At 35.5% G+C, this 25,604-nt stretch overlaps 2 protein-coding genes across 15 annotated transcripts in view; one reads left to right on the top strand and one right to left on the bottom strand.

The window, feature by feature from the left end:
- Nucleotides 1-25,604, top strand: part of LOC105218430 (tRNA:m(4)X modification enzyme TRM13 homolog) — a 793,174-nt gene that overhangs the window by 33,885 nt on the left and 733,685 nt on the right. For both annotated transcript variants that reach the window (XR_008469969.1, XR_008469970.1), the window contains exon 3: nt 24,143-24,170. The gene's annotated coding sequence lies outside the window, so the exon portion shown is untranslated. The remainder of the gene's footprint in view (nt 1-24,142; nt 24,171-25,604) is intronic.
- LOC105215468 (myb-like protein A) overlaps nt 1-25,604 on the bottom strand; it is a 236,552-nt gene that overhangs the window by 24,983 nt on the left and 185,965 nt on the right. The gene's annotated exons all lie outside the window — the stretch shown is intronic.

The following is a 25,604-nucleotide window of genomic DNA, read 5'->3' on the forward strand; positions in this document are numbered from 1 at the left end:
AAAAACGTGGCCTACTTCCTTAAAAGATCAAATTGAAGCAAGAACTGAAGCCGCTTTACTACCAGAATCATCGTATGTTCGCGAATTGGGCTGAGCAACAACTTGAAAATTACCCGGTTTTCCATCGAAAAGTCATTTTCAGCGATGAGGATCATTTCTGGCTGAATGCCTGCGTCAATAAGCAATATATGCGGTTTTGGTCAGGCGGCAATCCACATGTACTCCATGAGTCACCCGAAAAAATTTCGGTTTGGTGTTGTTTATGGGCCGGTGGTGTCATTGAGCCGTACTTCTTTGGTGATGATCAAGATCGGCAAGTTACTGTGAATGGGAACCGCGTAATATAACCGAATATTTTTGACCCGAATTGGATGATATGGATATGGACATGGGACTACGCCAAGTCTATGGTCTATGCCAACAAGCCAGCAACAATTGATGAACTCGTACGAATTACGAACGTGAAACGATTTATGCTTGAAAACCGTCGAAAATTGGAGTCAGGGTTTCCAAAAATCGAATTCCATACATATTGGAATTTCATTGATATCCCAAATCGTTTTCGTAACGCTCTTATTGAAAACCCCTTTATATTCTATAATGAACCTCCAGAAACCAATTTCCTGCGCAAATTTTTCAACTAATTCTGAAGTTTTACTTAGGAATCGTATACAATTTCTAGAAATATCCGATATAGATAACTTTTTAAACTTTCTTTTCTGGTGTTTGTAATTTGTAATTCTAAAGCGTAAAGCTCAATTATTAATACTTTCTATTTATAAACTAGCTGAGAATTACAGAAGTATCAGCGTTGTAAGTGAGTCACCGATTATTATAAGTATAACACTTCCCTTAAACTTTAGCTGCATTGGCAATGTCAAGTTGTTGCGGCTCACTAATCAGCTGTGAAGCGACAACTTTTGGTTCACTGGGATTCTACGCACATGCAATGACAATAACAAAAACGACTCTATTCAGGCACAACAAATAAAAAATATACAACAACACACACGCTCATACAACACACTAACGCATACAAAAATTAATAAGTATGTGAGGCAAGCGAAGAGGCGAAAAGTAGTAATAGCGGCCACATTGCGTATGGTTGTCTGTATGTATGTGCTTTATGTCTGTATGTATGTGGGCTGCTCCAGCAACACTCTCACCATTGGAGCGGCGCTACTTGCCGCAAGGTAAACGAGTAACTACGCACACACACGAACACACAATGACTACGCATAGTTGCTGAAGCAATCGCTTGCATATACACATATATAGTTAACACATACATATGCATTAGATGCATTCAGTGTCTTCGGCAAGACAACTCAATCATTATCACCTTCATCACCATCAGCAGCAGCAGCAGCGGCAGCGGTAGACGTGTTTGCGCCTTGGCGTATGCTTTGAAATTAATAGAAAAAAATTATTCCCCCATTTGCTTTTGCTCTCGCCACACTTAACTGTACATATAAGGACGCAAATGAACGCACACACACACACACACACATACGTGACTTGTGTCTAACGCCTGAATGTATGCTTAATAGAATTTTTTATTTCATTCGCTGAGGTTAACTGCACTCGCCATTTAACTTGGCTTCATTTTCCTGCAGCCGACGAAGTTGAATGCATAGCTATGTATGGCTATGTGAGAGTGTGTTTGTATGTATGTATGTATGCGTGCGTGTGTTTATATACGCATTTGAGTCGCATTTAGTTTCGCTTTTGGTGCGACGACTTTGTTGCTGTGGCGCCACGACTTTGTGCGTGTCCCGTTGTTGGGCGGCCTGTAGTCCATATGTGGTAGTGGGACACATGTGACCGACGGAGCGTCAATATTTTTGAAGTCGTCGTCATCGTCGTCGTCGTCGTCATCGTTAACTTTCTCGTGGCTGCAATTTTTATTTCCCGTTTGTTTTTGTTATTGCCATCAAGTGTTAATGTGTGCGCCCTAACGGTGCGAGCACAATGCGAATGTATGGCTGAGTGTAAGCTCGTGTGGCAAGCATACATATTCATATATTTTCGCATTTGCAAGTTGCACTAATTTTTTGTAGCTGCAGCTGTTTTGTTGTGGTTGTTGCTGTTGTTGCTGTTGCATGTCACATGATTGCCACGGCTTGGCATTTATTTGTTGCTACCTGCCGCCGCCGCGGTGTGTTGTTATTGCCATCATTATTATTATTATTGCTGTTGTTGTTGTTGTTAGTTGTAGGTTTGCATTTTGCAGTTGCATAAAGTTCTTTTTTCTCATCCACTCCATTCCATTTCGCATGCATTTTTCTTGCTGTCGCTTTTCTGCCTTTCTGCTTTTCCTCTTTGCATTGCACTTTCTATCCGTTACCATTCGCCGTTGCACACACACGCTCGCCGTGCAATCTGTGCCAGCTGTAAGCGGCGTAATGCAACGCGTTGTCGTTCGCTGCACTGGCCTGAACTCGCAAAGCAATGCACCGTTATGTAGCACACAACGCACACACACACACAGACACTCATGCATTGACTTTTGCTTCTTGCTCTCGTCTCGTACGCACTTTGCTGCAATGTTATAGCTGTTGTGCTGTTGCTTCTTCTTCTTTTTCGCTGGTTTTTTTTGTTGTTGGTTCTTCTTGCCATTTTTTTCCCCATATTGGCTAAGTGTCGTCTAGGCCGTCTGGGTTATGTGTATGTATACGTAAATATATGCATTTGAATTCAAAGTTAAAGTTGGGGGTTTTAAAGTAACTGTGTAAATGTCGCGCATTTTTGAATGTTAACGGGAATATGTCGTATGTGGAATTAAGGTTTGTTTTGTGATTTGATATTTATTATTTTTTATGAAATGTTGATTAATTATTTACAAGTTGGGTAATTTTAAAATGATTTTACATTTACTAGATAATATATTTTTAAGACTCCATTAAAAAATATAGACGAAAAATATAGTATTTTATATATATTTTTAATTGTTCACCGGCGGCGTCCTTGCCATCCTGAATAAAAAGCTCTCACGGAACCCAACATAGAGGAGAGAGCTAAGAAGGCTTCGGTTGCCTTATATTGCTGCAGAGGCGCCATCGGAGAAAGATGGCTCGCAGCAAAAGTGGTTCTCTGGCTATGTGAAACTATAGTCAAGCCTATTATGTTCTATGGCACTTAAGAATCCTCGCACACTTTGACTTCACCTCGAGGTTATTTAATCATCTCCATGCCGCCGAGCCTAGCCCTGGCAACAACTTCTCTGCTGTTATTCCTTTAAGAGACGTTTGGGCGGAAGGAGTCGCTGGGCAAAGACGCGCTGAGCTTCTTCACGGATGGGTCGAAGTTTACGGGAAAGCTGGGTGGGGGAGTTTGTTGTCGGGAACTCCGCAAAAATCTTAGTTGCAGCGTCTTTCACTCGGGAGTAGCTGCTATTAAGGCAGCGACGGTTATATTGCTTCAAAGCGCAGCAACCTTTAAAGAGGTGACGATCGGACAGTAGAGCGGCGATACTAGCCTTGAGTTTACTGATTATGCGCTCAAGGTGGGTTAAGGAATGCCTATCTACACTATCGGTGGCATCGTTATACTTTTCGATTATACTAGTCTGGGTCCTGGCCACAGCGGAATCGCGGGAAATTGTAAGGCTGATGAGCTTGCAAGGTAAGGAACGTCAGTCTAACTATTAGTAGCATGGCAACATCTAGGGATACCGTTGTCCAATTGCGTTAAACCGCGGGAGGTCTACCGAGCTCTTCGCCCATCACTTCATTCGTCACTTTCTTCTGGAATGCCCCGCCTTTGCGAGATCAGAAAAAGATTTCTCGGATCTCACTGTTTTGAACAAGCTAGCGAATATTGAAGTAAAAAATCTCTGCAGATTTGTAGTAGGTTCAGGTCGCTTTATTGACTCCTAAGTGTTAATATAGTAGGGATTAATACTAAATATACATAAAGTGGCAAATCGACGGGCTAGATGATGGGCCATACATTGCGAAAATGTATAAACAACCCAGTTTTTGTTATTTTTTATAATAAATTATCTTACTTTTCAAATAATGACCAATTTAGCCTAACTAACCTTACCTAAAGATATACGACATAAATTACTGCTTCTTGGAAGAATGTAACATGTTGATCCCGATTTTCTTGTTTACTAAAGTAAAAACAAAATATTGGTTGTCAAATTGACTTTTCGACTAAATATTGTGGTGTTCTAGTGTGAGAATTTGTATTTTCTTCTTGGAGAATGACCAACAATTCTTGTCCATAGAATGGGAAATGAGTACTTCTGGTTAATAAATCGTAGTCTACAATGTAGTTTTGATCTTTCTATGGTACTCTAATGAAACTTATATGGGTCTATATGTGTGAGCTTTTATTTGTCGAAAATATTATATATAAATATTCCAAGAAAACATTGATTGAAGCCCTTAAAAGGGTATAACCCTCAATTTACAAAGACAAAAAATATTTATTCTTGCGCATAACTACATAAAAGCTACACTTATACTATTATAAAGAAATGCTTAAATATATATTTACTATTTTTGACATGAATAAGTCGACTAAATGCTTTTTCCGCCTCATACTTGCCAAAATAAAAAAAAAAAAGTTTTTTCATAACATTTTGCTGCATAATTATATAATGTACTTAAGCATGTACATATATATACTTTACTCTATACTTGGTTGTTGAAATAAAAATTGCATATAAATGCATAATTTCACAGTAATCGTGTATTTATGTATGTACAATCCAATATACATTTCGTTGATAATTCTGATTGAAGCCTTTGGCGCTTGTTACAATTATATATAATTATTTACTTTTATGTATACGAAAGAAGCACAAACAGGCATATACATAGATAAAAAAATATGTTAATGTCATTACGCATGTACATATGTAAAATTATGTTATATATATTGTTCCTATATGTACATATATGTGTGAACATTCGTATGTGGTAGCACCGAAATTAAATATTTATTGACAACACCGCAAGCATTGTTGTTGTTGCTGGGTTTTTCATTTTTCAAGTTGACCACACTATTTATTATTTTTTCTCCTCTTCCTCCTCTTCTTCGCTTCCTTTTCTTGGTTTTTTATACTGTGAGAATGTGTATAGCCACCAAAGTGGAATTCAAATGCGAAATGTGTGTTGATATGAAATAGTAGTACAAAAACAAATAGTGAAAAATGCAAAAACAACGAAAGAAAAACTGGATTAAAATGTACGCGCTGACCAACAACGCAATTTCACGCAAACAACAACAAATATGCGAAAACACACAAAAAATGTCTCAGTTAAAGCAAAGCATGAAGGGCGAGGGCAGTGATATTAACAAAAAAAAAAAAATACCGTTACCACTACAAAGACATACATACATGCATATTTTTAATTCCCCACTACAGAGACAATAAGTCAAGCACTGTATGGAATTGTGGAGGTTAGGTGAGGAACGGGAAGCATTAACATATTTTAAGCTTGCCAATGTGTGTGTGTGTGCGGGAATATATAAGTATTTGTATATATTTTTGTATGTACATATATAATTTATCTATGGGTGTATGTAACAATGTCTATTTGTGTGTGTTCTCCAATGTTGTCGTCCTTTCATGCATTTATCTGCTCATCGTCCTGCTGACATGACATTTCCAGTGAGACCGTTGGAAAAAAAAAGTGAGCGAAAAAATGAAAATTATAATAGCAAAAAAGCAATAAAAATAATAACAACAACAATCGAGTGAAATGTCAAACCGTAACGAAGCATATACAATGGAAATATATGCTGACAGCTGAGCCAGTAGAACTCATAAGCATGGTTTGGTGTTTGTATATGTGCATCTATATGTTTATGCATAAATATATAAACTCATATATAATAGCATTTTTATCAAGAGTGTAATTTTGTATACTACTTAAGCACATACTACAGCTACACCATGTCTTTACATATATGTATATGTGTAAATTATATATATCATAAATATATACATATGTATTAATTTTATTATTTTTGTATTATATACTTATGTACTTATGAAAAAATGAAAACGTTTTCGGTACTACTGGCCGCACACAACAGCTTGGGATTATAAAGTTACTAGGTGTGACGGCTTCAACAGCAAAATGTACATACCATATACTCATAATTTTATAATCTTATACATACATATATATTCACTATTTACTTGCAAGTAGTTCTTGCTTGAAAAAATATTAAATTGTCACTTTAATTTGTTGAAAATGCGAAAGAGTTTCTTAACAAATTTTATTGTGTAATATTCGTTATATGGTACATACATTTTGCTCCTCAACTAAATAATTGCAAATTAAGAACTTTAATTGATGCAAATTTGTACCAGATAATATTAATATAATTAAGATAATTATGGGCCTCCTATGGTTGTTGTAGCACTAAAATCAATCCACAAATTGTTTTAAAAAGTGTTGTCGAGTTGGTAATTCTTAGTCTTATATAAATCAAGATTTATACGACTTCATGGGTTTTCTATTGAGGGAATATATATTTAAATAGGCCGACTCTTTATTTTCAAAAACTATCATCTGATTTATTGTAATCCATATAAATTACAAAGATTGGCGTTTTACCTTAGACTCGTTCAATTTTATATAATATAGAATCAAGTAAAAACCTTTTATAATTCGAAAATCATATTTTACAATTTTTTTTCTAGACTCTTTGTCAACCAAAAATTAGACTTTGAACTATATTAGTTTATTAGTTCGAAGTGTTGATTTATATTCAGTGCTACATATGTAGGTGTAAATACAGTAGGTTTTACAAGAAAGCAATCGGCTCTTTCGCATAAAATAATTTGAAAATGAAGTAGGTGTTGATCTTCAAAAAAACTTAATTGTTTAGCCAATTGCGCAATATAATTGCAGAAACACTCTGTCACTAAAACATATTTACGAAAGGAGTTCCGGGAGTCTCTCTTTGTTCTCATCCAAAAGTTCTAAAGAAGTCTCACTTAAGGCAGTAGTCTGTTTTAGAAGCCGAAAAAAAACGTTTTTTTAGCAATTTTTTTTGAAAGGGAAGGAAATGATTGCGGTAAACGGAATTTTAAGACGATAGTGTACTATACCTAAGGCTTAAAAAACAATATTTATTATTAAAAAATATTGAAATTTTTTCAAAGTTGTAAGTATTTTTCTGGAGCGCCTGGAGTCTGCACTTGTAAATCGGTGACGGTCATGGAGGTCGTGCGATGCATCTGAAACAGTCGAACCAATTTTTTTTTTTATTTTTATAAGTTTCTTTTCTTTATGAACTAAAAAAATGCCAAAGAAGTTATAATATTCCAAATTTTTTCGAAGTTTGAAAAAAATTTCACTTTTTTAAGAAAAAAAAATTGACTTTAAGTTGCAAAACAAGTAGTTTAAATAACACTTTTGTCCAACTTTTTTAGTTCAACAGAAGATACTTTAATACTGAAGCTAGATCACTTTGGTTTTTTTCGATCGGACATATATTCTTTTTGCTATCGCCGGCACCGTTATCTAACACTTGTGAAAATGAAAACTCGAGAAAACGCGCTTTAAAGGTCTGCCTGAGCATTCGCACCTGCTCGACGCTCGGCCACTAAAACTGCTCTAGCTTCGAAAATATGTCGAATTGGCCTCTGGAATTTTAAAGACATATTCTTGGATAGTTTTGGAAGAGATTTAAAACAAAACAAAAAAAAAATCGATTTTTTGAAGCCTGTAAAGCAGACTACTGCTTTAAGTGCTACAAAATTCTTAAAAAGTCGAAGGCGTTTGTCCAGCATTAGAATCAATTCTCTCTTAAAAGGTCAATTTGGTTATAAAGAGCATTTTCAAAGCTGATCCAGACATATCCGTGAAACAGTAAACCAAAATTTGGCCCAAAAGGACATACTTGTGTCTCTAAATACGAAAACAAAAAGCGCTTGAGGGAAAATTTCGTCGCACTACAATAAAACCTTTACGAACTGCAAAACGAAAAAGAGGTCAAGAAAAGAAACATTAACATGCGGATGATGATTGGAGCCAGCGTCTAAAACCAAACTAGTTCATACAATCTACTTAAATAAATTATTCAAAACCGAAAAACTCTTCGGAAGAAGGGGGTTTCATCATTTTCTAAGAGTTTTATTTCAGTTCTTTGACTATTTGATCGATTTCTAGGCAACTAGATCAAATTAACAGAGTTGCGGTACTTAAAATTATTTTAAAGTGAAAGCTCTTCCTTTCTAGGCACAAATAAAATATAAAAAAAAAAAATATTAAAAAAAAAATTATTTCGTTCGCATTCAACTCTTCTTATATATATTTATTTGGTAATGAGAGATTTTCATTAAAAGCCCATGTTTTCCTGTCATATCCAAACATAAAGACAAAAACACAAACAGTTTGAAAGCTTAATTTTCGACAGTGAAATGAGCTTTCATTACAAACTTAAAAAATAACAGTACAAATGGCAGGAGTACATAAGGGAGAGGTGTATGAGCAAGGCAGCTGAACAAATTGAAAAAAAAAAAACAAAACGAAAACAGTAAACTAAACGCAATTGGAAGCACTAAAAGCGGGCGTATGAAAAGGATGAACACAACAACTACAAATACAAAGTCACTGTGCCGGACACTTGACGTGTCACGCTGTGGTGAATGTCGTTGTACCGCTAACAGTACATTGTCGACTATGTCTTGGGGTTTGTTTAATGTGCCGACTAATGAAAGCACACAAAATAGTAGATGGCAAGCAACAACAATAACAACAGCAGTAACGGAAAAGCGCATACGCACGCACAAAAAACGCCAAATTATTTATAATAGCTGTCAAGGGTGTTAGTGTGCGTGTTTAGCTATTTTCCCTGCATTGTGCTTGTGCCTTGTGCATTTGTCATGCGAATGTTGGCATTCAGTGTTACTCATACGCCCCGTGCGCGCTCACAAAAAAAACCCAAACTTATTTGACCAACTCCTACAAAACGCGTATGTGGCATGTGCGGGGGGAAGAAAAGAAGGGATTAAAAATGAAAAATTTCAAATATTCAGTACAGTTATATGCCACATGTGTGTGTGTGTGTGTACCACCGCTGTGTAATCCACCAATGTAAGGACGCTGGTAATAAAGCTCCGCGCCATCCTCTTGCAACTTGTTAGAAAAAGTAAAAAAAATAATCGAAAATGAACACGAAATAAAATATTATTGTAGCAAAAGCGTGCAGAGCGCCGCCCGCCAAGCCTGCTGTCGCAAAGTCGCTGCCACCAATATGATTGCGCTGTTGTTGCCACCCAACCGCTATTTCGGTAAGTCCAAATTGGCCACAATGCATTATTGTGTATTTATTAAAAGCGCACACATGCACACACATAACAACAACAATAACAATAATAACACCAAATTAAACAGCACAATGCCTACTTCCGGCAACGCGGGTGGTGCCACAGCCTATTAGCTGCCACACTGCTATTAGTAAAAAATGAAAATAAAAAAACGGTAAAAAATGTGGTAAAAAAGGCGAAAACCTATAGCACAAAATAATATTTCACTAATATTAATCGTAGCGGAAGAATAGACCCCGAAATTGGTTGGTCGGTTTTGCGCTGTTGTCTCTTTCTATTATGTTGCAAGTTGCAACATATTGCACACGAGCACTTGTGGGGGCTGCATTTCGGTTGCATTTTGATTGGTTGCAAGTCGGCCGATTTTTCGGTTGCTTTTCGTTTCGGCTTTTGGCATTTGGCTACTTGTATTGTTGCTATTGTTGTTGCATTGCATTTGTCGTCATTTGTGTTGTGTTGTGTTGTGTTGTGTTGTGTTGAGTGTGTGTGTGTGGCATGTGCAATTCATGTGGCATGCGTGTGTTTTATTTTTGTCTCGGCTGCATTCGTACATTGTAGGGGCAGTCGCTTTATGCTTGTGTGTGTGTGTATGTGTGCTTTGTGGCAAGGGAAGTTATGCCCCTATATATGTGTGTGTCTGCGTGTGGGTCGCCTGCAAGTTTTTAAAGTTTACTGTCTATTAAATATTTTATGATTGTTCATGTGTACACATTTTCGGAAAACCGTTTTGCGCGAAATAATGAGAAATTAATGACTCTGTATTGGCTAGTCATTATAGTTTTGTTGTGGTTTTTGGGTTTTGACGTAAACTCTAACGTTTGTCTGCTCAATTATTTAGTGTGGCACAGCTAGTTATTTTTACTTAATTTGAAGTCCTTAAGCGAAGTGATAATTGGATAATTCTTTAAAATTTTGCATTCATTCTCTAGAAAATATTTTATAATACAACCAGGGCATTTCTTAATGTTCCACCTTGATATAAAATCTTTTTATCCGCTTATTCAAGAATAGCTTCAATCAACTCGGATTATTAGTCACAGTGTTTTTCCACTGCCAACACTAATAGATTGTTTTTGGCAGAACTCTGCGAAACAAATGTAAAGAAAAGTAGTGTGTTTTCAACTGGATGGATATGTTGCGGTAATAGAAACCATACTCGAGTACCTATATATCATCGTTGAATCCCTTTTCTTATATATGCTGGGGGGAAATGGTCCACGTTGCCTACAGAACCATGATCTAAAGATTTTTATATGGTAAGATTAAATACATCAGTTTGAACGATCGTTGCTTTTATCCGATCCACGCATCATGGCTTACAGCTCTCTTTGCAATCGATCTTCTAATCATAACTACACCGAAAACAAATCGCCGAAATCGGACCATAGGTTTTTAAGGCCCCATATATCGAACAAGAGGACCTCGGTGCTTCTAACCTAATATTATGGTTTCCAACTTTCAATGGACTTTATACAATATATATGACGAATATGTTGTCAAATTATGTATTATATAATATAAATAAAGTTAAATAAATAAATTGCGAGAGTATAAAATGTTCGGTTACACCCGAACTTAGCCCTTCCTTACTTGTTTTTTTTGTAAATTTAAGTTTTTTTTTATAACAACGGTTACAAATGTCGATGAGCCTCAACCGCACTTTTCTTGGAATTAAAAAAGAAAGCAAAATTTCCCGCAAATGTCGAGAATTCGGCTCAAAAAGTGACATTTTCAGTTGAGAATAAGTTTGGGATGCAAACAGATGTCTACAAATATTTTGTTGGATTAATGTTGACACAAATGTCCAAGATCGATATAAAACGATTTAATCGATTTAATCGACCAGTGCTTGACCCTAGAGACATATATTGGAAAACTTTGCGGAAGCAAAGTTGTAGACCTAATATATGGCAAAGAAAGTCAGGTAAATGTGAGTAACTCTGTGTTGATAGTTTACCGTTTGTGTGAAGAAAAATAACTAAAGAAGTAGAAGGAGGTCCCAAGGTCAGAACTTAAAACAGTCCAGAAAAGTTTCTTGCTTTGGATCATCCATTCTTCATAAACCGTTCGCATCATAGTCGGGTCTACTACGTAACCGGAAGACACACGATTATTTGTTTTTTTTTTGGAAATTTCACTTATATATATATAACTTTATTATTCATCTATTTGGAAGCAGTCTAATTTTTTGTTCCATCTCGAAAATCCTTCAGCAAACTACTTACGATTATGATCTGATTAAAAATTTTATAAATTCCCAATCGAAAAATCATGACTATGTAATCTACTTGCCATCTTGTCTTACACGTCAACCCTTTAGGCAATAATCATCTCTATCCCAAATTTGAATCGCCTTTATAGTTAACTAAGTTCATTATACTTAATTAAAAATTTTTTTTTGTACTTGGATCATGAGAAAATGTGTTGCAACAATTTGAACTTAGCACCAAAAATCCTACTAAATTATTAATAAAATGAGACTGCAGAAATTCCTGTCCAAAAATTCCTTGACACGCTCATTGTCCTTTCGGTACATACGCACAGCAGCTGCCTGTTGCACGTTCTTATGCCATTAGAATTCAAATGTTTACAGCATGAACATTATAGCTTAATTGGTAAACGAGTTGAATTGAATGAAACGTAGTATATATTGTTTGTGTTGTTGTTTTGTAACTGTATAGTTGACAGTCGGTTGTTGAGTTGCTTGAATGCTCGCTTCCTGCCTAAGCCTTTTTGGTCCGTTTTGGGCAACAATTCTCGCTTGACTTGTATTTTTTGTTAACAACTTGTTGTTGCTGTTGTTGCAAGTGCAATTTTGTCTTCCTTTGTATTTATTTACACACACACACACAAACTTATATAGAAATGTGAGCGAAAATATGCCAGCAACAGCAACAGCTGACTCAACTACTAACTCACACTAAGCACTACACTTGACATAACGGCAAATATATTTCACAATATTACTGAAAAACAACAACAAAAACAACTCCAATGCTATTCCCAGCATTCGCCAGCGTTGTTGCGCTGTTTAGAGAGAAATTTATTCATTCACCAGTGAATGCTGACAGCCGGCTTAGAATGCTGTTGATAGTTGTTGCTGTTGTTGTAATAGTTGTGTGTGTGCTTAGTGCATGCAACAGGCTGTTGTTGGCTTATATATAAATATATAGTTCAAAACTATGTACTGCATTCATCCTGCCCTGTCTCTCTCTCTCTCTCCCCGCCTCAAAAAGCTCCAGCTCGTGTTTCGCCATTTAAGTCTGCATATTAATGTTGTTGTTTTTGTTGTTGTTGTTGCTGTTGTTATTATTGTTGGCATAATAACGTTTAGAGTAAATTGAATTTCCGAATTCAATGAATGAATTGGGTAGCGCCGTCAGAGTGTGGGCATTTTAGTTTGATTTATTTGTACTCGTTGCATACTTTTAGGATGCAACAGGTTGTTGCTGCAATGCTGACGCTTATGTACAGTTATATAACACGCTGTTTGTATATAGGAAATTGTATTTATATGGCACACGCTTTGTAGCTGCGCGTTATCCTTGCAGCCTCCCTCTCTCTCTCTCTCTCGGTGCTGTGGCATCATCATTTTAATTCGTCGGCGTTGTGCAATGGACCGCAATACAATTGCTGACAATAAATGTCCATTGCCGTTCAAGCCATCCATTCAAGGGTGGCCGATTTAGCTTTGTGTGCTTTATCTAAATTTTTTTTTTGTGTGCTCAACGATTCAATTTCATCGTGTTTTGGAATATTGTTTTGTAGTTTTGTTTGCAACTTTTTGAGGCATATTTCACAGGAAATTGCATTTCACTGTCGTCGTCCGCAAGCATTTCAATAGTTGTAATGTTAGAGTTTTTGGGTTTTATCGTGTTTTCAGAATGTGTGTGCCCAGTGTTGTATCGAAGGCTTATACCATGCTTGTTTGTTGGAAGGCTTAGTTCCTTTTACAGAATTTGTTAGTTGATGCGTTGAATTTTTTGGTATGAACTTTAATGTAATATTGAATTGAAGGAATGACTATTGATTTTACTTTAAATTTAAACTTTTGCTAATTTCTTATTATTAAAAATATTTTTATTATATTCAGATTGAAATTATTTTTATAATTTTTTTTTCAATATCTTGAGGTTATAAATTTTAAAATACTATTATATGAAATTCCCGAATGTTTCACAAGAGTCTCCCTATTATCAGTAACTTTATATCTCGAAACATATGACATTCAATTTATAAATAAATTTTGTTGTAGCTTCATTTGAGTAAGTGTAGAGCTTTCATCGGTAATTTAAACTCCAAATCTCTTTATCGACAATACATTGTTACAGAGATTTATACTTTAATAAAGAGTTTATCTTCATTTTGAAGTCGAAGAGCATAGCATGTAATTTTAGCCGAGATCAAATGCAAACAATAGTCTTCAAAGCTCCGTGTGGAGCTTTTTGTTTATTTTGTGAGTTTTTCTGATCTTCTATCGGAAATCGTGAGATACAGTATAAACTCGGTAACCGCAACCCTCGATACACGCAACTCCTCGATTCATGCAACACTATAAAACATAGCATTGTAACCTTTATAAGTGCAACTACTCAAAAATATTGTCCTCAATAACTGCAACTTTACATCTAAATATGTTTTGCTTTTTTTGTCGGTTTCTTCTTATGGCATTTTTTTGTTATGTATTCACAAACTGATCGTTATTTTACCGTTGCTCTGTCGACTTTACTGTTTTTTTGTGTGTGTGTTAAGAGCAATTGTCAACAAATGACTTTCATTATCAGTTTGTTTTGCAACGCGGCAGTCGTTTTTTATGTGTAAAAGTCATGGTGGTCACAAAAAAATTAATAAAACTAACAATTAAAAAAAAATGAAATTTTGGATAAACTAGAAAGTGGTGTATCGACAAAAGCTCTTTGTATTGATTATAAAGTTCACAAGTCGACAATAACGCGAATAAAGAAGAAAAAAGCTTGTATACTTAAATATGCCACAAATATGGAAGCTGGGCCAGGAAAACGGCAAACCCTAAAATCTTATGAATACCCAAGAATGGAAAAGGCTCTCTACAAGTGGTTTTTGAAACAAAGGAGTGAAAATGTGCCTATATCCGTCGGTATCGTCAAAAGCTCGCAAGCTCCATGAGAAAATAAAAGAAAAGACAGGATGTTTTCATGCAAGTAATGGCGATATGGCCTCCGCCACATGAAAATTTGTGGAGAGAAGCTTTCCGCTTTCCAATAAGACAGCGTCCGTCGACCAATTTGTAATACGTTTTAGAATTAAAATCAAGGAGCTTGATCTTTCTGCAGAACAAATTTATAATGCCGACGAGTCCGGATTGTTTTTCAGGCAGATACCAGATAAAACGTTGGTGAGCTTCAAGGAATCATCTGCTCCTGGTCGGAAAGTAAGTAAGGAAAGAATAACATTTCTCGCAAGTTAATCTCTTTATCATTGGAAAAGCAAAAACCCTAGAGCATTGAAAAATTTTCAAAAAATGCCCGTTGTCTACAAGGCTAACAAGAACTCGTGGATGACTTATTTGTTTTTCATTGCATTGAATTTTTGTTTAAAATTTATGTGTATTTTTTTGGATTGTTATAGGTACGCGAATTTCTAGAATCCAAGGGACTTTCCAAAAAAGCCCTATTGGTCTTGGATAACTCCTCGTGTCATCCTAAAGACAATGAGATGAAAAGGGTTGATGAAATGATAACCGTTATGTGTCTTCCACCTAACTGTACCGCGATTCTCCAACCAATGGACCAAAACGTTATTAACTTAATAAAAGTCTATTATAAAAAAGTCTTTTGGAGCATTTAATAGGGAATAAAACCCGATATGTTTAAAAAATAAAATTTTTAATAAAAAAATAAGCTTTCTATATCATAAAGCGACTTTCATTTGTCATATTTCTTGTTATATATTTTTCCTCGCTGGGTGCAACAAACTCAATAAGTACAACTACATAGATTTCTATTAGTTGCGATTACCGAGTTCGTACTGTAGTGACATTAGTTTTTCAGGAATGATCAGATAAATCTTAAGTTGAGTATTAAAATTTAGCTGTTTAGACTTGGGTAGATTATATAATGTATAACAAGAAGCTGCGAGTTTAATATTCGAGCTTAAGCTAAAATCCAATCAGAAATTACTTTTCTATATAACGAAACACTTAGCGAATTGAGCTGTTTACCACATTTAGGCCTAAACTAAGCTAGCTTGAATTATGGGTTGTTAGTAAGTCCAAGGGTGTTGTTGGAAGAAATTGTATATGTCCTACTTAGAAACTTTTACCATCGAGTATTAGTAGATAACGCTTCTTCTATTACCAGAAGGCCTGTCTAAGAGCTCATCTATTTTACGAAAGCATTGTAGGGAGTCTACCATATGGAGAAACCTAGTATATGAGTGACATGCATATGAGGCTCGTGAGATCATATAAAACGTATATTATATAAATTTGTAGCCTCGGTTAACCGTGATAACGTTGGAAAAATGACAAAAAAAAAAGTGCTCGGAAAGAGACATGTTAGCATTACAGAGATAACCAAAGCTTTTTTTTTTATCTACTTTGTATATTTTGGGTATGGAGCGTTGTTTTAGGTCTCATACTGGGAGATTTTAATTCTGTTTTTAATAAATTTCAGTTAGAGACTTAAACAGAGTCCCTTGAGACCATTCTGTCCAGCGTTGACTAGATTTTTTAATTGATTTAATACCGATAATAATCATGTATTCTAGTATACACTGGACAGATTTGCAAAGTTATCAACATCAGTTAAATGAAATTAATTTTGATAAAAAGAAATTAAAATGGAATCTGTTGGAGATAATACCATATGATATTGGGCTGTTTTAAGCGGAAGTTTGTATTATAATATTATCCTAAAAGTAGGCAACTTTTGATAATGAGAGCCTCTTCTTATACAATTGAGCATCATTTCACTTCCAAACTGATTTGTTATCAACAAAACATGTTGGAGTATATACTGTTGTTGTTGTATATTCATACACATATATCTACGCTCAAAGTCGCATCATTAGACGCATACGATTTCGAACCAAAAGTGACCGCAAACCAACCACACCACTTGTCTAAGTAGTGAGAGTACAAAACTGCCAAAACAACCTAGCCGAAACTTGCTGTTCAAAAGTCAAACACATACAACCACACACTCAAACCTCTTAAACTGGCCATTTAGACGCATTGAAATCGTGTTAAACCAATTAGATGCACTTAAGTGCGCACTTATGCCAGAGCAACAGTTAAGTGCAGTGGAGTACAGTAGAGGAAGCAAAAACAAAAGCAAACCCTTTTGCGTATGAAAAGGAACCACAAAATTTTGTTAGAACGCAGGCAAGTCAACGCAAACGCACAAGCACATGGACTAAAGAGCTCGCATGCAAATTTGTGAAGCAGCAAAAATGTCGAAAATGAAGTGTAAGTGAAACTTTATGCGGCCGCTCTAGCAGCAGCATAGACTAGACACACAGACAGCCGTTCAACAATGGACGTATCCTCCTTTAATGCTGTTGCAAGCATTTCCATATGAATAGTGGCACACACACCCGCAAGCATGTGGCCCCAAAAATCATGTGCTTACCCCTGATGTTGCAATTAGGAGTGAAATGCGCTCGGAGGCCACCAACTGCCACAAAAGTGTTGCACGTTAACCACTGCCTGCCTGTCTGTTGCCGGTGGTCCGAGAAAAAACCCAAAAGTAACCAGAGTTAAGTGGCGCCTCTTAACCAGGCGATTCGGGCTGTTGTGTGCCACACTTGTTGGGGCAGCCAAAATATGCAGTAGCTGTTATGTCGGTGGCGCATACTAATTGTGCAACAGTAACAAAAGCAAAACCAAAAACCGAAAAGCTGCAACTAAAGTGGCCAAAAATACAAAAGGAGAAACAACAAAAACAGTGGCTACAAAAGTGTAACTTGCAACACCATATGGCACATACACTCATCACTTACCACTCTCAATGGGATAATCAAGCGTAGTGATCGCCTTAATCCCTGCCACACACACACACACCCACACGCACACACATATTTTTATACTTGCAACATTGCCGTATGAAAAAGTGCATTGCCGAAAAAATTGTGCGCGAATCGCCGCCTGTCTGGCTGTGTGTCTGTCTACCCGCGCGTTATGTTGCACATATGCCGTTATTAACAAAAAAAAAAGATAAACAAGCAGCCGAAAAAAGCGGTAAAGAAGCGCACAAAAAACACACAGATGAAAATCGAATTGGATGCAAGTGTCAAGTGCTTCGCGCTCTTCGCATTGCCAACGCCGCAGCCCTCCAGCGAGCGTGCAACATTGGCTCGTTTGGTCATCACTCATACGCCCCGTGCGTCGGTGGTGCGCCATGTTGCACGGTGGTCGTTTGCCGCGTTGATGCTGTTAAATGCACACAAATGATTGCCGAGTGCGTTGCAATGCATGCAAATTAACCCATAACAAGCGAGAGCAGACACACACCCACGCAGACAAAAAACGGTAAAACCTGCAGTCCGCAGACAGTAGCTGGAGCTGGTGAAAAAATCCGTTGCAAGTTGTTGGTAGCACATATGAGTGGGCTCAAGCGGTGGCTCAAGTAGCGCCGAAAAAATAAATCGCAAATAAGTGAAACTCACTGCGATTCATGCCACAAAAATCAGCGAAAAAGTGGAAAGAAAAAGAAAAAAATTGAAAAAAAATCCCAAAAAAATCGCGTTGCCTGCGAAAACATTTGCATATTGGCATGCATATCCTTGCAACACGGTGTTATGCGTCAGCGTGTGTATGTGTTGCAAGTGCCAGCGAGTGGTTGAAGCGCCTGCTGCTGGTCCTTGCTGCGGCCGCGTCCTGTTGCATGCATAAATTCGACGCGTTTAAGCCGTGTGCCCGTGTCGGGCATACATGCAACACAACAGCTAAAGCGCCAAAAACAGCAATAACATGATATGCGCGCTGTGGCAACAAACTGCCGCAAGTGTAGACATGTGTTGCAAGTAGTGTGGCAGCGATTTTGTCTTATTTTCGGGGATTTTCTTTTTTCCCAATTTTTTACACTTTTTTGGCAACCAACACTGGATGAACAAGCATAAACAACAAGTGAGTGCAACGTTGTGGGGCAAGTGTGGCAACATATGTGAGTGTAGTGCAAACAGTGAAAGAAGTGTGGAAAAAGCCGCGTATAAATGGCAACAGCCGACAAGTGGCAAGTGACTTAAAATGCAACAGCAGCGCGCACATCAACGTTAATACCAACAACAACAACAACAAGTACAAAAACAAGAAAAAAACAGCAGTGAAGTGGGATAAAAACGCTCATAACTTTATCGTTTTCACACGTTGCACGTTGTAGCGTTCGCTTTCCGCACTTACTTTGCATGCAACATGAGGCAATATGCATTGCAAACAAACAAACAAACATATGCAGAAGTGTGGAAAAAGTGGCAAGCACATACACACAGACACAATGGCAGACACGCATGAATAGCGGCACTTGTTGCCGCCGCCAACACTTTTGGCATTTTTCAACACCGAAAAAATAAAGAAAATAAAACATACAGAAAAATTTAAGCAATGCCAACAGTGTGTGGCAGACAAGCGTCTGCTGTCTGCAGTTTGCCTCTTGGCTACCCCATAAACTGCTTGCAGCCGCTCCAGCCACCAATAATCTAGTTAACGTTAAATGCTGATGATGTCGTGGCCGAATTGAGGCACTTGGCAGTCGCAATTTTTCCCTCGCACACGATTCGGACAGTCATAAGTGCCGATTTATGTTGTTTTAAAGTGGTAGGAAATCTTATAAGCGCTCTTAAAGAGTGCATAAAGTAAATATTTATTGAGTGTTGCATGCATATGCGTAATTTGATCGTATTTTTATATGCAGTTGAGTGCTTCTTTATAAAGAAAGAATTACAGAGTTATATAAGAACTTCGTCTTTTGGAAAAATATTATCGATAAATCTAATTCGACAAAATAGTTGCATAGCTGCATATTTTTGGACTTAACTTGAGATGCGAGAGTTTTAACTCAAAGAAAATTTATGCGTTACATACAATATTAATTTCTTTCGATTGTTATCGATAATAAAATATTATATTTTATTTAAGCTTGGATAATTCTTAATAAAAATAATAATTTTCAATGTACCGATTTATAATGGTTATTTGCATATAAAAAACTAATCGATATTCTTCCCTCACATTTGTTTGAATATTTTCCTTCTCCATTTACTGATAGTATTGTTTTTGCTCAATAGAACAATTATAATTTGTTATTAAAGCAACGTCTATTTTATTTATCGATTTGAATTTTTATCGACATTATTTTTTCGATAACACATTATCGATAGTTTCTGAATATATATTTTATCGATTTGAATTTTTATCGACATTATTTTTTCGATAACACATTATCGATAATTTTTGAATATAATTTTTATCGATTTGAATTTTTCGATAATATTTCTTGTTCAAAACGATATATAAAAATATTGATATTTAGATTGATTATCATATAAAATTTATCGATAATTTCCATTTATGATATTTTAATTGTGAAATAGTGAGATCTGCATTTTCTATTAAATCAAATATATGCACATAATATATCAACAGGTTTAGGCAAATATTAGGCAAAATATTTTATTATTACAAAAGGAAATCGATTAAATCGTTATTATCGATACCATTCATATTCATGTTTAATTTTTGTTTTTAAATGTGTTATGTGTATATGCGCATCAATTAGTGCTTGTAGACGATATTTAAGGAGTTTGATTGAATATTTAGTAGGCATGCTCATATTTTGATAGTAAATCATTATTTACCATTACCCGTTATTAATATTTTTTTACGACAATTTTTTGTTAAACAGCAATTAATGAGAAATTCCGATTAAAAATTACCGATAGTAAAACTTTAGAATTATCGATACAAATATTCCGATATATTTTTTGGATAATTTAAAAATTCAACTAAATTATCGATAACATTTTTTCGATATTAAATGATCGATGATATACATTTTCGATTAATATTGGGATCTATTTGTAGAATTTAAGAGTAGAAAAATTGAGGTCGTAACAACCTCATTCGGAATTCACAAGGATTGGTTAATGTTGCTCTATGCGATCGAGATCTAGAACTTCATCTGTCACCTTCAGTTAGCCATCTTCTAAAGCCAATTTTGGCCTATGGAGCGCAACTATGGGGTTGCTCAACTCAAAACTGTATTGCCTGCATTCAGCGCTTCCAAAATAAGGTACTAAGAAGTATAGTTAATGCTCCTTGGTATATTAGATCTGCTGACCTTCACCGTGACCTTGGTGTGGATTCGGTAGTAAATGAAATAACCAAACTTACAAAGTCTCACGAAATGAGGCTTAGACAACATGTAAATAAAGAGACATCCAGACTCATCGGAACTGCTGAAAGAGAAAACCGACTGAAACATAAGAGGCCTTCAGACTTAGCAAGGCAACTGTAGCAGCAAATGAATTTCTCTAACATTTAGATCTAAAATTATAAATTAAATCACATTAGTAATGATTTCAGATTATATCCAAACATCTCTGCTATGCTTATCTTGAATTCCTGAAATAAATTACTCATACGCCCAGTACAACATTTTAAGTACCGTTTATAACGTTTATGTGACGTGTCAAAATTACATTGAGCCACGCAAGCTACTAGCATACTAAACCCCCTACTACCCACAACAAGTCACGAATTTTCATTAAACCCATACTAATGGAGGGAAACGAGATTACTTAGGAGGAATTTCGGAATTCACCAGAAGTTGCATCATTGCAATTTGCTAAGAAATGCATAATTAAATTGGAAACATTGCTGTGGTTCAACTGGTTTTTCACACACAGACTGTAATTGCGAAATTGAATGCGATGCGAAACCCGGTAGGCAACACACACACACACACACACCGGCCAACAACTAACGATGTTGACAATATGCTAACCCGCCCCCTCCCCGAGGCAACCGCAAATCTACATTGATGCTGCTGTCACAATTTCATTGGCCATCGCATGCCATTCGCTTTTACTATTTTATAGAAAAAAGTTTGATTTTTTTCATTTTTTATATTTATTTTTTATAAAAAGCCGTTCTTTATTAGTAAAAAGCTAGTGGTGTAGACCGGTGCCATCGTATGACAAAATGCAATTGAAATAGAAAATAGACAAAAATGTGAAATGCATTGCAGCACAGAATAATAATGAAGAATCGCTTGGGAATTAATGTGAAAAAATGCAATGAAAACCTTGAAATCGAAAGCAATTGATTTCAAATTGAGAAAAATGTAAATAAATTCAAAATAACCAAAGCGCGCTGACACACAGACACACATGACTTTGTTGTTGTTGTTAATATATTTTTTATTTTTGTCGTCATTGTTGTTGTTGTTGCTGGCTGTCGCTGCATTTGAGGTGTGCGCATGCACAAGCGCATTGTGCCGCCGCCGCCGACAGAGTCGCATTTCGTGGCGACAGTCGCAGCGCCCCCCAAACTGTGCACCCGCTCACCAGTCAGCGAACCAACTAGCTAGTCTGCTAGCGAGTTAGCTAGCCAGCGAGCGTGTGAGCAGCGCCCAATTTCAATTTTAATTCCGCATACGCGCCGCACATTGACAAGGCCAAACTAGACGCTGACTGCGACTGCGCTTCGATCACACACACACACACACATATTCTTCAAAAAGTAAAGTGTAAAGCTTCGCCTGAAATGCTTTCGGAAACTCGTTCGCCGCTAATTTGAATGCGACGTTTTAATGATTTCAGCATTTTTTCTGCTAAAAATGTATGTATATTATATGATGCAGTGTGTATAAAATGTATTAAGTATTCAAAATAGTTGGCGTGTAATTCGAGCAAATACGTTGTGTGGTGAGTGGTTGCAGTGGTGACGGCCGGGTCTAATGGCGGCGGATGTTAATGGCGAGCAAAACCGGTTTGCAAATTCTTTGCGTTATTAAAAATATTTGTATGTATGTATGTATGTATGTATGTAATACTAGGAAGAAGATGAAAATATGGAAGAAGAAGAAGCAGTAGCAGAAGTAGCGGCAAACTGTGTAGTAAAAAATAAACGAAATGACGAGCTAATTGTGCGCCCCGTTAATACGCGTCTAATTGTGACAATAAAATTTGAAGGCAGACTTACACTTTCATACTTAAATACAGAGTCACCCAGTGATATGTTAGCAAAAAATGCTCTACATGACACATACAAATGGCGCAGAGTGTAATATTGGCGTTTAATTAAAAAATTCTGTTGAAAAAGCTTTTATGGAGATGATTATTAAAATTTGTTGAGAGGGTAAAAAATAAGATTACCACACTGTCTCAAATATCTGAGAACTGCTTTATATTTTTGTTGACCTATATGCCTACTTATGACTATTTCTAACTATATGTATATAAACTTTATAACCTATATTTATATATATGTAAACTATATTTATAAACTATATTTAGCCTTTCGAATGATGGTGATCTGGTGGTGTCTACGAAGCCCAGCACACTTTCGAAGTACAACAACTGCTTCAAATAAAGATTTCAAGGGTATTAAATCATTAATATTTGATGTCTTCTGAGCTAAAGTAAACCTCTTTGGAGCCTTCCGAAACCCACCAAAGACATTAAGCTATATGTATTCATTACACTCACGGAGGGTTAATAACCTGTTGTTTTATTCTAGAAAATATAAATGCGACGTCTTAAATTTAATAAATCTAGTAGTAACTTTCTTTCCTAGATATATTTTACTGGATTAATTTTGAAATAGCAGTAGTCTGCTTTACAGGCTTCAAAAAATCGATTTTTTTGTTTTATTTTAAATCTCTTCCAAAACTATCCAAGAATATGTCTTTAAAATTCCAGAGGCCAATTCGACATATTTTCGAAGCTAGAGCAGTTTTAGTGGCCGAGCGTCGAGCAGGTGCGAATGCTAAGGCAGACCTTTAAAGCGCGTTTTCTCGAGATTTTATTTTCACAAGTGTTAGAAAACGGTGCCGGCGATAGCAAAAAGAATATATGTCCGATCGAAAAAACCAAAGTGATCTAGCTTCAGTATTAAATTATCTTCTATTTGAACTAAAAAAGTTGGACAAACGTATTATTTAAAGTACTTGTTTTGCAACTTAAAGTCAATTTTTTTTCTTAAAAAAGCGAATTTTTTTTTTCAAACTTCGAAAAAATTTGGAATTCTATAACCTCTTCAGTATTTTTTTAGTTCATAAAGAAAAGAAACTTATATAAATTAAAAAAAAAAATTGGTTCGACTGTTTCAGATGCATCGCACGACTCCAGGCGTTCCAGAAAAATGCTTACAACTTTAAAAAAATTTTAATATTTTTTATTAATAAAGATTGTTTTTTAATCCTTAAATATAGTACACTATCGTCTTAAAATTCCGTTTACCGTAATCATTTCCTTCCCTTTCAAAAAAAAATTGCTAAAAACATGTTTTTCTTCGGCTTCTAAAGCAGACTACTGCCTTAATTCCCTATCTATCTCATAAGAGATTGTCTTTTCGTTGTCATAAGATAATGAGGGATATTTAATCACCTTTTAATTACAATGGGCATATCGTTTTGTTAATATTTATTTCTCTATAGTGGAAGTGTACTTTGATGTTCACGCTAATTGTTGTCGCTTAGATGTATACATCTTCAAATTTGTCTTGCGCATACAAGCATGCTACATATTTAAAATTACATTATTCGCGTAGAATATATTATCCTTAATAAATTTCATTGAATTATTTATACATGTATGCTTGAAATTAATTCTAATATAATGCCATAATCTTTTTCTTTACAGAAAACAAGAAAAAGTGTCATCAGTAAAGGTAAGTTTTTAGTTGCAAAATTTTACTTTTAATATTTAGTAGTAGTTCAATATTTTTATAACCAACAATTATTTTGAGCGTTTTTCTAGTGCGAAAAATCATTATTTACAAATTACTTAGAGCAAAAATGACTGCTAGGGGTTCCTAAGTTACAGAAACATTAAATTTTACAGGTTATCGAACTTTTAACCCCCTCAGATACATCTGGAAATAGATATATGCGCAGAAAAAATTTAAGAAAGCCTAAACTCTGTGAATATCTTGTATAATAGAGTTGATTGTGTAGTCTACTGAGTTGAAAAACTTTTGAAATGTAGCAGTTTTTCTATTTATGCATCAGAGCACCCTCTAGTGGTCGTTTTTTGGTACATGCTAAACAGTTATCTAAAACTAAATTAAATATTTAAACAAATTAAAATAAATATTTCAAGAAATCAATAATTGGTTTCACGATAGTTCGCGATCATTCTACACATGAAGTACTTACTTATATATAATATATAAAAAATGTAGAATGATCAACCACATTGTTTTACTCTTTATTATTTATTTTCAACTAAACCTTTACCTAAAACAAAAAAGATATTTAAAGCAATTAAGAATAACCCTCTTGGTTGCACGGTAGTTCTTGATCACTCTACAAATGAATAATATTATACTATAATTATATATATCTAATATAAGAATGATCAACCACATTGTATTACTCTTTATTATTTATTTTCAGCTAACAATTGTCATTTATTTTATTTTGCACTTTTTCTCGCTTTCATACCGCCAATTAACTAGCGAAAATTTGTGTAAAAAATTTTACATTTCCTCATTCGCTTAATCTGCCAGCCATTGGCAATCGTACTTATACATATATTTTGTATGTATGTAAGAAAGCATTTATATTTGTTGCGATTGCAATTGAATTGCTTATTTATACTAATATTCATATTTCATAAACTCGCATTTAATTGGCCGTCTAACGACAGTATTATACGTAGATATTGTTAATACTTTGCGGCGCGCTATTATTATTAACCACATTGTGATTAATCATCTGTCTGTCTGTCTGTCTGTAAATGTCTGTTTGTGTATAGATTTGCATAGGCAAGCAATTAATTTAATTTGTTGTTTTCTATTTGCTACTACTCTGCACAGCGCACAATTGAAAATTCTAACCCAAATGTCGGTGTAAAGGTAAAATATATTAAAATTGTTAGAATTAATTACGCTAAACGCTTAAGGGTTTTTTTTTGCATCGACACTTCTACTTATTTATGACCTGTTTGCAAATGAATGCATTGGAATTGCCTTCAAACTTCTATATGCGACTGACGGATTTTTTATAGAAATTAAATTTGATTTTTATTATTTCTTTGCATTGAATTCCATTGTAGACTTTCTAGGAAATTTTGATTTTTCGAGAAATTGTATGACTATCAA

Source organism: Zeugodacus cucurbitae, chromosome 2 (assembly GCF_028554725.1).
Source record: "Zeugodacus cucurbitae isolate PBARC_wt_2022May chromosome 2, idZeuCucr1.2, whole genome shotgun sequence".
In the NCBI taxonomy this organism is placed as follows: domain Eukaryota; kingdom Metazoa; phylum Arthropoda; class Insecta; order Diptera; family Tephritidae; genus Zeugodacus; species Zeugodacus cucurbitae.